General features: G+C 39.3%; 1 long non-coding RNA gene across 1 annotated transcript in view; it reads right to left on the reverse strand.

Annotated features, from left to right (window-relative positions):
* The window catches only part of LOC128080607 (uncharacterized), a 105,858-nt gene that overhangs the window by 43,914 nt on the left and 46,931 nt on the right, over window positions 1-15,013 (reverse strand). Inside the window, exon 2 of the long non-coding RNA XR_008206799.1 lies at window positions 7,596-7,688. This is a non-coding gene — a long non-coding RNA (uncharacterized LOC128080607). The remainder of the gene's footprint in view (window positions 1-7,595; window positions 7,689-15,013) is intronic.

The following is a 15,013-nucleotide window of genomic DNA, read 5'->3' on the forward strand; positions in this document are numbered from 1 at the left end:
TTGCCATTGCTGAAACCTGGTGGGATGATTTTCACAACTGGAGTACAGCTAGTGATGGCTATAAGCTGTTCAGAAAGGACAGGCAAGGAAGGAGGGAAGGGGACACTGTTATCTACATCAGGAAAGAAGTAGAATGTGAAGTGACTATTCTTTAAGGACAGCTCAAGTTGAAAGACTACAGGTGGGAGTTAGAGACCAAGGCAACAAAGCAAACCTTGTGACTGGTATCTACTTCAGCCTTCCTGATCAAGCCAAGCCTCTCAACAAAGTCTTTTACTTCCAGCTACAGGAGGCATTGGAATCACAAGCGCTCATCCTGCTGGGGGATCCACACATTTGCTGGCAAAGTATTGCAGCAATCTGTACGCAATGCAGGTGAGTCTCAGAATGCACTAAGAATAACTTCTTGACTCAGGTAATAGATGGTTCTGTCAGGAGGAAAGCAATACTGGACCTGTCGCTCACCAATGCAAATGAACCTCTTTTTGACACCAGGATTGAAGGCTGCCTAGGCTGCATGATCATGCTATGGTGAATTCATGCTCCTGAGGGATATGAGACAGTCAGAGAGTAAAATTAGGGTGCTAAATTTTGGGAAAGCTAATTTCCAATTATTTGGGAAGCTAATCAACAAAACATCCTAGGAAAGATGGGAATCCCATCCTCCTGGGAAGAGCTGGCAGACCTCTGTGAAAGCTCTTGTCAGGGCACAAGAATTCTCCATCTCCAGGTGAAGGAAGTCAGGAAAGGAAGTCAAGAGACTGGCATGATTGGCCTGCTGGTCACACTAAAGAGCAAGAAAAAAAACACACAGGCAAAGGAAATAGGGACAGGTACCCTAGGGAGAGGATAAGGAAGGTGCTTAGGTAATGTAGGGGTGGGGTCAGGAAAGCCAAGGCTCAACTTCAACTAAACTTGGAAAGTGATGCCAATGAGAACAAGAAAGGCTTCTACAAACATTGAAATAAGGAAAAGGAAAGTCCAGAAGGGCGTATCTCCCCCTTAACAAGTAACACAAGCAAGCAAGCTGTTAACAACAGAGAAGATGGCAGCTGAGGTACTCCAAAACTTTTGGTTCAGTCTTCTCTGATAAATGCTCATCATACAGTCCTTCAATGATTGGTTTGGAAGGAGGGGACTGAGGAAACAATGTTCCTCAAAAATCAGGTTCATGACCAACTAAAGAATCTGAATATATACAAGTCTATGGGTACCAACGAGATGCATCCCAAAGTCCCGAGTGAACTGGCTGATGTAGTCACCAAGCCACTCCTGATCATACTGAAACATCATGGCAATCAGGTGAAGTCTCTGGTGACAGGAAAAAAATGTAACATATCTATTTTTAAAAAGGGTGAGAAGGAAGACTCCAAGGTCTTTCGACCTGTCAGTTCCACCTCTGTGTTGGGAAAGATCATGAAGCAGATTGTTTTGGAAGCTACGCTGAGGCATGTAGATTTGTGGCTTTCTATGATTTTACTAACAGACAAGAGAAGAGCCACTGATGTTATCTATCTTGACTTCAGTAAGGCCTTTGACACAGTACCCCATACACCCTTCTCTCCAAATAGGAAACACATGGATCTGATGGGTGGACTGTTTGATGGACAAAGAATTAACTGAAGAATTGAATCCAGAGTGGTGGTCAATGTCTCTGAGTCTGGATGGAGATTAGTGATGAGTGGTGTCCCATAGTTCTGGGACTGATATCTTCAATATCTTCATCAATTACATCTACAGTGGCATCAAGTGTATTCTCAAGTTTACAGTGACATTAAGCTGTGAGGTGCAGTCCATACATCCAGGGGATAAGATGCCATCCAGAGGGACCAGGACAGGCTTGTACAATAGGCCCAGGAGAAACTCCTAAGATTTGATAAAAACAAGTGAAAGGCCTTGCATCTGGCTCGAGGCACCTCCCATTACCATTGCAAGCTGGGGGATGAAAGGATTGAGAGCAGCCCCACCCAGAAGGACCTAGGTATACTGCTGGACAGTAAGCTGGAAATGAGCCAGCAACGTGTCCTTGCAGCCCAGAGAGCCAACCATATCCTGTGCTACGTCAAAAGAAGCCTGGCCAACAGGTCAATACCAGTGATCCTGCCCCTTTACTCTGCACTGGTGAGGCCTCACCTGGAGTACTGTGTTCAGATGTGGAGAGCTCAGTAATGGAGATCTGTTAGAGTGTTTCCAAAGGAGGGACGTAAAAAATCATCTAAGGGATGAAGCACTTCCCCTACAAGAATAGGTTCAGAGAGATGGGGCTGTTCAGCATGGAAAAGGCTTTGAGGTGACCTGATAATGTCCTTTCAGTATCTAAAGGATACAGGATAAAGGATACACTATCTAAAGGAGCTACAGGACCAAAGGGGACCAACTCTTTAGCAAGGTTTGTTGATATAGGACAAGGGGTAATGGATTAAAACTAAAAAACAAACAAACAAACAAAGGTAGATTCAGATTGAATATGAAGCAAAGAGTCTTTAACAGTGAAATTAAGCAGGACAGGCTGCTTGAGATGTGTTGGAAACCCTATCCCTGGAGACTTTCAAGACGAGACTAGACGAGGCTCTGAGCAACCTGATCTAGCTGTGTATGTCCCTGCTCTAGCAGGGGAATTGAACTAGACAACCTTTAAAGGTTTCTTTCAGCTCTAAGGATTCTATGACTCTAGGTGAGGTGTCACGTTCCTAATCTCACAGTAGTCCCTTGGAGAAAGGGCTTGCTATGTACCTCCATTGATTAATAAACCAATTCCCTCGTACAGTCACACAAAGTAGGAATGCAGACTGTAAACTGAATTTCTTTCATTTTTTTGTCACATCTCCACTTAAATTTTGCATTCAGGTCTGGAACTTCACTCACAGAGGCTAATCTACTATTGGTTTCTTGCCAGGCAATTCTGGCCTTATCTCCAGTTTTAATAACTACCAGTATGTAACATTTTCAGATCAAGATGTGAACAGATTTAATGATAATGACAATGGAGCAAGGAAATCCAAACAACAATCCCAGGACGGAAACAGCGTTACTGAAATGTTAAGCTTCTTTAAAGCCAACACAAGAAGAAGAACAATAAAGGACAAAAAAGGCTGAGAAGACTGTAGAACTGAGCACTTAGAACTTAATGGAAAAAAATTCTACACCATTTTCCACAAAGATACATATATCAGCAAACAGACCACAACCCAAGAAAGTGACATCTGTGAAGATTTTTACTGTAGTGGAGGAAATCAAACTTCCTTGCTGATGAACTGGTGCTCAGTTGAACTCAGGGGATTATCGTATTACAATGCACAGGACCTCGTTATTCTTCTCAGCATTATGTTTCTCTTGGGGCTACCTTCTTTCTTTGTCTTCTGTTTCTTTATTACGCCCCTTTGTACTACTCTAAGATGAGCAGGGGGGTTCCAGATGATACTATGCTCAAGCACAGCAGCAGGATACCAAAGAAAACAATTTCTAGGTTTCACAGAAACACGACACCAGAAAAGTAGGCAGAGCCACTCATAGTAGCATCCACAGGGAAAGCAAGCACTTGGCTTCCCTAGGGCTTGGTCCTGTGCTTGACAAGTTAAGACATGCCAGGCCATAGTGGCAGAGAAAGAATTAAAGGTCTGCACACAGTGCCACTTTTAAAGTATCAGTACCACAACCAAAGTTTTCTAGGCTACTTTGTAAATGTCTATGTTGGTATAGCTTCTCTGAGATTCTGCACACGCTGAAACAAAATGCATGGAAAATCAGTTCAAAATTCATCCTCAAAAAACAGTGACATTACTACAAGGTAATGACTTACATACTACAAGCTATTGGCATTGTTTGATACTTAACTCCAGCCTTCTGAGATCACATGTCCTTGGAGAGAATGTCTTCCCTTATATGAGTATTTGAAGAATTAGATGAAATGCCAGGGTTGGCCGTGCCAAAAAGTAGGGAAACTATATGTGAAGTGGAATATTTTATGGAAATATCTGCCCTGTAAAATCGAAGCTGAACAATATGGCTGCATGAGGAGAGGTTTGTGCTTGCAGCAAAAAGTAGTAGCCAAGAATAAAACAGTACTATCACATTTTCAAGTACAAATTATCAGTCATAATACATATCCTCTAAAATACCCATCTTCTAAGTGCAGGTTGATCCTGCATGTTTGATTTTGTGATCCTTAATAGTGCTGATGAAGTTTTCCAGTACATCCTAAACATACATATGCATTCCCTTGCTTTCAGCTAAAATTGCTGGAGATGTTCTGGCGCCTGGTAGCAAATAAAATCAGCAGTGAAAGATCTCACAGAAGGAACCTGATGCAATGCCAGGAACATTTGCAATAATCACATTTATGAAGGGAATGTGACACCACTTGTTCAGTGTGACTGAGCTGTTGCAGAGATTCATATTAGCTAATTAATCACTGGGATTGCTAAAGGGGAAGAATCCTTTCCAGGCACATTAATAGACGTAGCAGGAATATGCCTGAGAAATTGTGCTTTCCTTCTGTGTGCACAAAAAAAAAAGTGAGTTGAGAGGCTGGCACTTGCATTACTGAACAGCAAGTGGACGAACAGTGAAACACTGTTCTGCCAAAGCTGGAAAGCCCACCCTACCCTTAAATAGATAAAGCCCTTCTATGAGTTTCTTCTGCAGAAGCAGAGATCAAAGCTGAGAAATCATAGCAAATATCAGGCTCTGAGCTATAGTGACAGCTGGAATAATCTGTTCAGTATTTAAAATATTTTAAAATTCGCTGCTATTTTTGGAGATTCTGATTTTTGTCGTCCTTAAGCAATATGAAAAGAAATATGCAGATCAACTTTCTACCATTAATGCAGATGAGATCTACTTTTATTGCTAATAACAATAAGTTTGACAAGTACCTTCCAAAATCTTCCAGAGTACTCTTTTGAGTTTTAAGCCCTCCTCCTATAAAACTATATTCATATGTGAAATAGTAATCTCACAAACAGCACTGCTGCAAACTGCAGGAACACTAATGATCCAATTCCCATCACGTTCCTATATGGAAAAATACAACCACTTTCTCCAATGACTAGAATTCCAGTAGGCAGGAAATTTGTGATGTAAAAGCAAGTGTACTTTAATGAGTGCAGTAAAAGAAAGAGCAGGAAAATATCAAAAGAGAAAGGGAGAAATAACGCTTTCTAGGAAAGATAAATGCACAAGCAACAAGATGACTCAGTCCTGTATGTTTGTTCAAGCTGCATAGAGACCCATAGCCTTCAGATAGTCTACACTGATTAGAACTCGTTCCAGAATCTCCCAAATTGAGACAGAAGTCTTTCTACTGTTTTCAATGCCTAATTATTCCATACTCAGATGCCAACTGAAGCTGAGTTACTGGAATAAAAAGAAACCCACAACCAGTAAGTGTTGATATAGATGCAAGAAGTAGACCAAACTCAAAAGTGTTCCAATTAGGGTTGTGATAGAAATGTCTTATATACTGATCCTAGCGGGACAACTCTGCTTAGTCCAACTAAACACAAAGGTTCTCAATATCTCAGTCACTCTCCTCCTTGGTTATTGCTGCCTATATGGACTTCCTTTGAGCTTCCCTTCTGGCAGTTCTTTCAGACCACAGGATTCATACATATTTCCTGTATTAAAATTTCCTCATGACATCCTGAACCAGGACTTCTTTTTCCACACACCCACTACTACTCTAAAACAACCTGTAGAGATTTTGATTAAGGGAACAAGAAATATGGCAATGTTCTCTCAAAATGTCTAAGCCTTGAGAAACAGCAATTGCAATTGCTTGATTATGTGGCAGCACAGTTATCACAATTACATTTTTTTGTTGCTAAATAAACTGACAAATTGGATTTTAAATACATTTCAAATTGGATATGGGGTGAGCAGAGGATTGGGGAGTCACTACTCTGTTGTTTCTTCCTCCTCCTTCCCCTTCTGTTTGATCGTCTTCTAGCAAAAACAAACAAACAAAAAAAAAAAAAAAAAAAAAATCACTATTTCCCATGTAAGGACATTGAACATAGGTTTGCTTATCATGGTTCGAGGCAGAATGAACATGCCAAAAGTATTTACCTCAAGAGCAATTTGAGGAAGCATTCTGCTTCAGGGAAACACGTAACTATCCGAGAAAAGATCAGTATGTGCTTCAGAGGTTTTCAACAGCAAGGTTTTAAAGATATAATCCAGAAAAAATTTCCTGCCCATATCCAAGCACTTGTCCTAATTTGCAAAATATTTTTTCTATTTCAGTATGCAATCCAGTCCACAGTAAGTTAAATGTGATCTTTCTGAAGATTTTTTTGTTATTTCTTCCTTCAAAGAAATGTAGCCTTCCTGCATTCAGGCACACTCATGCACTGATACAGTTACTCAAGTGGAAAGATGTTGTTCAAGTTACTGATTTAACTCAGAGGAAGCAGGATCTCCCAGTCTTGCATGAACTGCATCATCAGCTACCGGAAATTGAGTGGGCATCCCCTCCTTGATTCCAATCACAGACTGCTCTCAGGACATGAGGGGATTATTTTTCACAAGAATTAGCTGCAGTGGAAAACTTCACATAAGACTGACCCTTTGAACTGCCTTTATGCAAGAAGTGAATACATAGTAAGAGCCCATGTTTGCTAGAGTAGTCCTCCATCACCTTATTCCAGCAAAAGGCTACTACTTCAAGAATCAGCAATTCCTTAGAGGGAAGAAGAGGGCTATGTGTGTTGAAATGCACAAAGAGACATTTAATGGAGCATTCCATTTGAAAAACTGTAAGGTAAGAACATGCACCTCCCCAAACATAAACAGTGAAAAATTTTAAAGTGTATTTGGAAATGGTTACAACCATATTTCTGGGCCTTCTATGGTGGCAGTGATCAGGATAAAATATCATCAGTGACACAAACAGCATGACGGAATTATGTAACAGATTCTAAAGCATTTTCAAAGCAGCTTTGATACAACATTAAGAATCAGCAAGAAAAACTTTGCTTAATATTTCAACAGTTTAAAAGTTAAACTTTTTTTTTTCCTCTGATACAGTACTGAGACAGAAAGAGGAGATGTGTTAAGTCTTTTGCCTATGATGCAGGATTATCACAGATTTGAAAAACATCCTTGCATACTCAAAGTGCCCAACAGCAGCAGAAGAATTGACTTGCAGCTATTTCCAAAGCATTTCTTTATGTATTCCTTTCCCTGTCATTCTCATAATGTAATTTGAGTGTAGATTATTGAAGCAATTTTACAGAGCCTGAATGAGACTGAGAACCCGTATCTAGCTCTGATATCTTCTGGGACTGGGGCAGAATGATGGATAATTTTTTTTCCTTACACGTCTGCTGTTCTAGAGTGAGAAAAGCTTACTCTTTCACTTTGAGAATAATGTCAGAAGAGTTAAAAGGGTAAGGCTTAATTTTAATATTCACTGCTCCCTTGGAAGAGGAGACAAGAAAGTTTACTTGAGGGATAATTTAGCCAATTCCCTGCTTAGCGGTTGTGAAATTATAAGTTGATACATGTGAACGTGAGAGAACTGTGGTTCCTTTAGAAGACGTTGTTTCTCTCTGTAGTCACAGCGTCAAAACAGAGTAAACATTTAATTTACTTACGATGCTGCATACTCCTCTGAATATCTTCATACTCCTTTGTAGCTCAAGGCATACTTCCAGTTCACAAGTGATCCCTCCTTTTCTCCTGGTGTTCTATATTTGCAAAATCAAAGCAAAAAACATACTAAGAAAATGCACAGACTTCTAAAGGGATAATTAAGGTCAAGTAGAAGCTCTACATCAGTTCCTACAAACACCATGGAGATGAGAATAGTTCATTCTGGTTTTAGTATCTACAGCTTCAACCACTGTGTGAATGACAGTGAAGAAAGTACTCTGGCAAGGTATCTTTCAAGGAATGTTTTTTGTTTTATTTTGTTTTTTTCCCCCAGAATAGAATACTACAGCTCAGCAACACAGAAAGATCACTGAGTCCAACAGCCTAAAAACTTCACAGCTAATGAAAAGTTAAAGCTTTAACTGATTATTTTATCTAAATGCCTCCTGAACACCTGACAGGCACAGGTCATCAACTTCCTTACTAGGAAGCTTGTTCCAGTGTTGGACCATCCTCAGAGCAACAAAATTCTCTTTAGCATCTCATCTGAAACTCCCCTGTTGCAGCTTTGTGCTATTCTCCAGCATTCACTCATCAAATCCCAGGCACAGGAGACTGGTACCTTACCTTCCTCTCTACTTCCCCTCCTCACAAAGTTGTAGGGAACAATGACACCACTTAGTCTTCTTTTTTCACTGGACTAGATAAACCAAGTCCCATTCCTATAACTACTACTGCTGAGTCAGTTTATCACCATATATATATATTAACAGATATGAATGATTCTTTGAGTCCTCACATGGTAGTATGTCTGCTGATATGCTGATAGGGCAGTATGTCTGCTGATAGTGTTGTACTTTCTTTTATTGAATAGCTTAATTGGTTGATTATTACTCAGAATAATAATGGAATATGAATATATGTTATACTGACTGAACCCCTTTTTCTCACAGTTGGAGAATTCTTCCAGAAGAATAATGAGAGCGACTGGGTCAAAAGCCTTACTAAAGTCCAAAAAGATTACCTCTACCACCTTTCCTTCATCCACTAAGCACACAACCTCATTGTTAAGGAGATCACATTACCAAGGATGGATTTTTCCCTTGATGAATCCAAGTTGCTTATGCCTGCTAAATGTTTTGTTCATTAAATGCCTATCAGTGTCGCTCAGGATAACCTTCTCCATAATTTTTCCAGGCACTGAGGTTTGGACTAACACATCTGTAGCTTCTTGAGTCTTCTCTCATATTTTTCTTGTGGATTGGCATAATGCTGGCAAGGTTCCAGCGAGTCTGAATCTCACACTCCCAAAACTTACTCCCTTATTCCAAAGAATAAGTGCATGTTCATCTGCAATTTCATCTATATGACAGTGTCTACTTCAGAATGGCATTTTAAAGCAATTTGGTAAAAAGTATCACATCTTAAACTATTAAAATTGGCTTCCCATCAAGCCTTTCATAGCAAAGTGAGCTGATTAATGATTTTTTTCCATTATTACTCTGAGTAATAATCAACCAATAAAGCTATTCAATAAAAGAAAGTACACCACTGTCAGCAGAACATACTGTCATATGGGGACTCAAAGAATCATTCATACCTTTTAAAAAAAAGTATCATGGCATCATAAAATTCTTAGAGCTGGAAGGAGCCTTTAAAGGTCATCTAGTCTAACTCCTCTGCAAACAGAGACATTCACAGCTAGATCAGGTTGCTCAGAGCACCTCCATCCTAACCTTGAGCGCTTCCAGCAACAGGGCACACATCACATCTCTGGGCAACCTGTTTCAGTGCCTCACCAATCACTGTGAAAGTCTTTTTCCTTATACCCAATCTAAACCTACCCTCTTTAAGTTTGAAGTTTGTTTGTCACACCTGAAAAACTGTTTCTTAGATTGGCACATACCTAATGAAGTAAATTAGCACTGTTAGTGCAATGCATGCAGAATCCTAGTGAAATCACCATGGAACTGTGAATACTAGAACTGAGACCTAACTGCTGTAGAAAAGGATGCTTCTCTGAGAGTCCAAATTCTATCAAGTATTAGGGAGCACAGTTGTAAACATTTCCTTGCCAATTGCACAGGGCAGCTCAGCCCCATATTTTCAAATGCTTTTGTCACAGTTTATTCTTGCACTCTATGAATCAAAATTATCAGTCACAAAATCATTAGATAATTTGGGTAATGACTGCTATATTACTAAGGTATCTTTAATAAAAGAAGTTATGTGAACATAACTTCTTTCCTGCTGAAAATTTAATACAGTTTATGCAACTTTTGATGGCGCATTAAATCATCTAGTATTTAACTTTGGCACTAAGACTGATTCAGCTACACAACTGAATGCAGACAAGAGTGTCACCAAAAGCTGAAACATGCATATGTTAAGAAAAGTTAAGAAATAATTTAAAAAATTATTTAGACCAAAATTTAAAAAAATAAGTTATATTCTTCCTATAAAACTGAGCTCTAGTAGAGTAAGAAACATTGCAGATTAAGATACTGGATAACACCAAGAGTTAAGAAGTGCTCCTTTTTTTCTTTTTTCTTCTTCTCGTCTGGACATTTTCAAATATCTCCTGTTTTCTATAAACTGTATTTCTTCCTTCTTGCCCGGCCTAGGTAATACAAATTAACAACAAAATATATAAGTTTCGTGTTATTTGGCACCTTCTATAAGTCATATCAATGCCTTTAGCTGCCTGTATCATTTGAGTATTTGGAGGAAGCAAAGACCAGGCATCAGGTGTATTCTCAGCCACTAGCATGAGTACCTGGCACTTCACAAAAAAGAAGCCCACCCTGCACAGAAAGAGCAAATTTGCACAATGTCACCCTGCACGCTGCCTAACTTGGCTGGTGTCAAAGAAAAGACATCAAAGAAAAGTATTTCAGCACAAACTTAACATGCACTGAGATCACATTGCTCCAGTTCCAGAGCCAGTTCCAGCTGGCTCCTAATGGGACTCATTGCTGGTCAGAGCTGAGCTATATAATCACAGAATCATAGAATGGCTTAGGTCAGAAGGAACCCCAAGGGTAACCACGTTCCAAGCCCCCTGCTACAGACAGGGCCACCAGCCTCCAGATCTGGCACTAGACCATGTTGCTCAGCGCTCCATCCAACCTGGTCTTGAATACTTCCAGGGACAGAGCATCCACATCCTCTCTGGGCAGCCTGTTCCAGCATCTCACCACTCCCTCTTTAAAGAACTCCCCCCAGACATCCAATCTAAGTTTAAAACTTAAGCTCTGAGTTTAAAACTGTTCCCCCTTCTCCTATCACTATCTGAGTAAAAAGTTGATTCCCCTCCTTTTTATAATCTCTTTTTAAATACTGTAAGACTGCAATGAGGTTTCCTCACAGCCTTCTCTTCTTCAGGCTGAACAAGCCCATCTCCAACAGCCTGTCTTCATAGGGGAGGTTCTTCAGCCCTATGATCATCTTTGTAACCTTCCTCTGGACCCGCTACAACAGCTCCACATCTTTCATGCACTGGGGACCCCAGACCTGGCTGAGTCATCAATCCAGATAGGGCCTCATGAGGGCAGAGTAGAGTGATACAATCACCTTCCTGTCCCTGCTGGCCACCCCTTTTCTGATGAAGTCCAGGATACCATTCATCTTCCAAGCTACAAGAGCACACTGCCGACTCACATTGTTTTTCATTCACTGGGACCCACAGGTCTGCAGGGATACTTGCAAGGAGTTCTTCTCCCAGCCTCTATATGCATTCAAGATTACCCTGACCCAAGTGCAAAACCCTACAGTTTGCTATGTCATTAGGTTCATATGAGCACCCTTTCTGAACTTGAGGTCCTGTAAAGAAAGACCAAGCCCTCCTCAGAATGAAGGATTTCCTTACACTACATGACCCTATGCATTAAATGCCACAATGTTTAATGCAGCCAAATATGATCATCCACTTGAGCAAGGCCCACACCCTGAGAGATATTTGGATGCCAAGCAGTTGCTTATTTATCCGGTGTCTGATTATAAAAAAGGCTCACTACTTAACTAGAGGGGCTACATAGCTAAGAACTCTTCCTGATTTCACTAGGAGCTTCTGAATAATCAAGCTTTCCCTCCTTCAACAACATACTTTGCATTTCCCTCATAGGAAACTTAACTAAAAATGTCAGTGATCTCCTGCTACAAAAAAAAAAAAATCTTAGACATTCTAAATGCACCGAAAGAATCTATAATTATTTATTCATTTTCATTTTTTATTTTTAATGCTTTGATTTCTGAGAATCACCACAAGTTTTCTGGCATAATAATTATAAATACTTCATGACAGTGTATGGATATAGAAATTCCATTTGTAGTTTTGACGAGTCTGCAATGAAATGTTCATGCATTGTTTTTACTCATATGAGGACTTGGATGTCACAGTAATTTTAAAAAGATAGAACTTCTGCATTATTTCACACTTTTCTCATTATTTATCATTCCCTTTCTCAGCTCAGTGTCATTTCCCAGCAGAAAATTCCACTGCTGGTTTTAATGTGACATATGCACTTAAAAACTAGAAGGAACTGAGGAAGGTTCAGTCAGACAAAGGACGTATTCGTGGCAAGAATGTGCACATAGGAAAGCTTATTGCAGAACTAGTAACAGCAAGCAAATGACAAGGTGGAAGCTACCTGTACCACTGACAAGTAAGGAAGGCTATACAACACAACACTGCAATGTAGTCCACTCCGTACACAGTTTAGTTAAAAAAAAATATATAATTTCCAAGAACAAACTGCCATCACAAAGTCCTATACTTCATTCTCCTCCATTCTTTTTGCGAGTCTCTAGAGGCTGTGAGACAGGGTTGCTCAATGCATGTCACATGAAACCCAAAACAAAGCCCTCATGTTAGTTGCAGTGCCTGAAAAAACTACTGTAAAGCTAGCAACATAGCAAGGCAGGTTTCCATTTCTCAATTTTGAGATGAAGCAGCGCATGCTACACCTTGAACTGCAGTACATCACCTTTGCACAGCTCCCACAAAGGGCATCCAACGATACTGAAAACAGAACTCACCTCAAAGGTGCACTAGACCAGAAAAATAGTGCATAACAGTGCAATTTAACAGTGCAATTAATGCAAAAGCAATAGGCAGATAATGTGAAGCAAATAACTTACAGAAAGCGAGAGGAAAAACAATACACAGCATGTAAATTCCTACTGATTTGTCGCATGAATGTATACAGCAATTCTACAATGTAAAGCCTATAATTCAAGGCTAACAGAGACTCGGATTTTAACAATGAACCCTCTCGTACAGAAGTCACCTAACACAGAACAAGATGTTCCTCAGCTGATGGAGCAGCACAGGAAGAAAGAAGCAGCCTCTTTTTTTCTTTTTTTTTTTTTTAACAGAGATCAGACAGACCATGTTCAGCATGGTCAGAACATATATATACATACCAGTCCGTAAGTACAGCTTATTGTGATCTAGAGAGGTGACTCCCCCATGAACAAGGAAATTCATTTACTGACTTGAACATGTAATCACCCAATTGATTGCAACAGCAGACTCTTTATAGTCCACTGTCAAAGTTTTTAGATGAATTGGGAAGTTTCAGTACAGTCTCCTTTCATTCCCTTACCACATTCTCATCAACCCATTATGCCACTAAGCAACCTTTGCAGATCATACAAAAGGTTTGAAGCAGGTAATCAGGAAGTATGAGGAAAACAGTCTTCTGAAGTAGAGGCATCAGAAGCATTGACAACAATGAAGTGAAGTAAAAGGAAATGTTATCTTAAATAAGCACAGTGGTAAGAAGCATTTCAGTAAAAGAAAAAAAACTTCAGTTTTATTTCAGCTCCTCAAACATCACATCAGTAATCCTGAAGAAGAGACTAAAGAGTATCTCTATAACCAGCTTTATCTTTGTACCCAGTTGAAGCGTTTATTACAATTGTGATCTAAACTTAGAAGTTCATACTGATATTTTACACAGCACTTGTGATTTGTTTATGAGGCTGGCATTTTCAATTCAAGTTCCATAAAATATGAAGACAGAAAGAGATAGCGTACCAACCAACTACCAACTAACTATTTTCAAACAAATTTTCAAACAGTCCACATCAGCAACATAAATGAAAAGGCTCCTAAAGTTACCAGAGTTCAATTAGTTCAATAGCTCAAAAAAAAAAAAAAAAAAAAATCCCAAACAACCCACAGCAACAAACAGGCTGATGAAATTACATCTCCTTCTTCCCTGAGCAGATCCACTGCTTAGCTTTGCATTTCAGGTTAACTCAGGAAAACACATCAGTCATTTTAAACTAAAATAATAGAAACAGTTTCTACTTCAAAATCTTCATTAGCATACATTATATCCATTTCTAGCACAGTTGCAGAACTGACATTTTTAGATTTTCATGATTCTGAATGCCAAGCTCAGAAAGGAGGAAAAGTCACAATGAGATGATTCCTTTTGAAAACATTCTTTAAAAGTAAAAGAAATACTGATGAAAATGATGATAAAACAGCCAAATCATGATAAGACTAAGCATTATTATGCAGAATAGCAAAAGGAAAGATATATTTAAAAAGGCCTTTAAAAATCACACAGTTCCAAACCAGACTAGTGAATTTCCTATGTGATGACTGCTTTCTGTCTGAGTCAGGAAAACCACACGTGCAATCCCACATGCGTAAAAGGATGGAAAAATCAGAGGCACTTTTCCCTACAAAGATTTTGATTCATTGGACCTTTACATAATTCGCAGCACTGAAAGTGCAGAGGATATCTAGAGAAGTGTCATTCATTTTTCCATTGCTACATTTTTTAAAAGGCTGTTAAACAGCATTATATAAATACGCACGCACACTTACACACGGACACAAGCCTCTGCAGCTACTGAGGCACATACATCCTTTCACAATTTTTATTTCACAGAAAATATAAAACCAGTACTGCCAAGTTATCAAATCACCTCCACTGCCAACGAGCTTTTTCCATTTGATCATTAATAAAACCAAAAGAAAGTAGTAATGGAGGGTGTGCTATTTTTATCTCTTAAAAATACCTTCTACTTGATGCACTGTGTTTTGATACATCTCAGAGGAATTAAGCAGAGACTGGCAACTACACATGGCAATCTGGTTAATGACATGTAGTATGATCTATGGGCTTTGCTTTAGTACACTGGGTCAGGCTGATTTTTTAATATACTCATGCAGATGTGAATGAGTACAACATTAAGTTCTGCCTGGGTCAAAAAATTTCCCATTGAGACTGAAATGACCAAACATTTCATTTAATAAGGATTGTGTAAGAGTTCAGGATTATAATTATTTTATTTATTTATTTTTTTTAAATGCAGCCCAAATGCCAACAGAATTTTCAGAAAAGCAGATACCGCAAATGTCAGATGCTTTAAAGTAACTGATAGCCCTGAAGTATACACG

The sequence above is a fragment of the Tympanuchus pallidicinctus genome, unplaced genomic scaffold, assembly GCF_026119805.1.
Source record: "Tympanuchus pallidicinctus isolate F22 unplaced genomic scaffold, pur_lepc_1.0 scaffold2, whole genome shotgun sequence".
NCBI classification, from domain to species: Eukaryota; Metazoa; Chordata; class Aves; order Galliformes; family Phasianidae; genus Tympanuchus; species Tympanuchus pallidicinctus.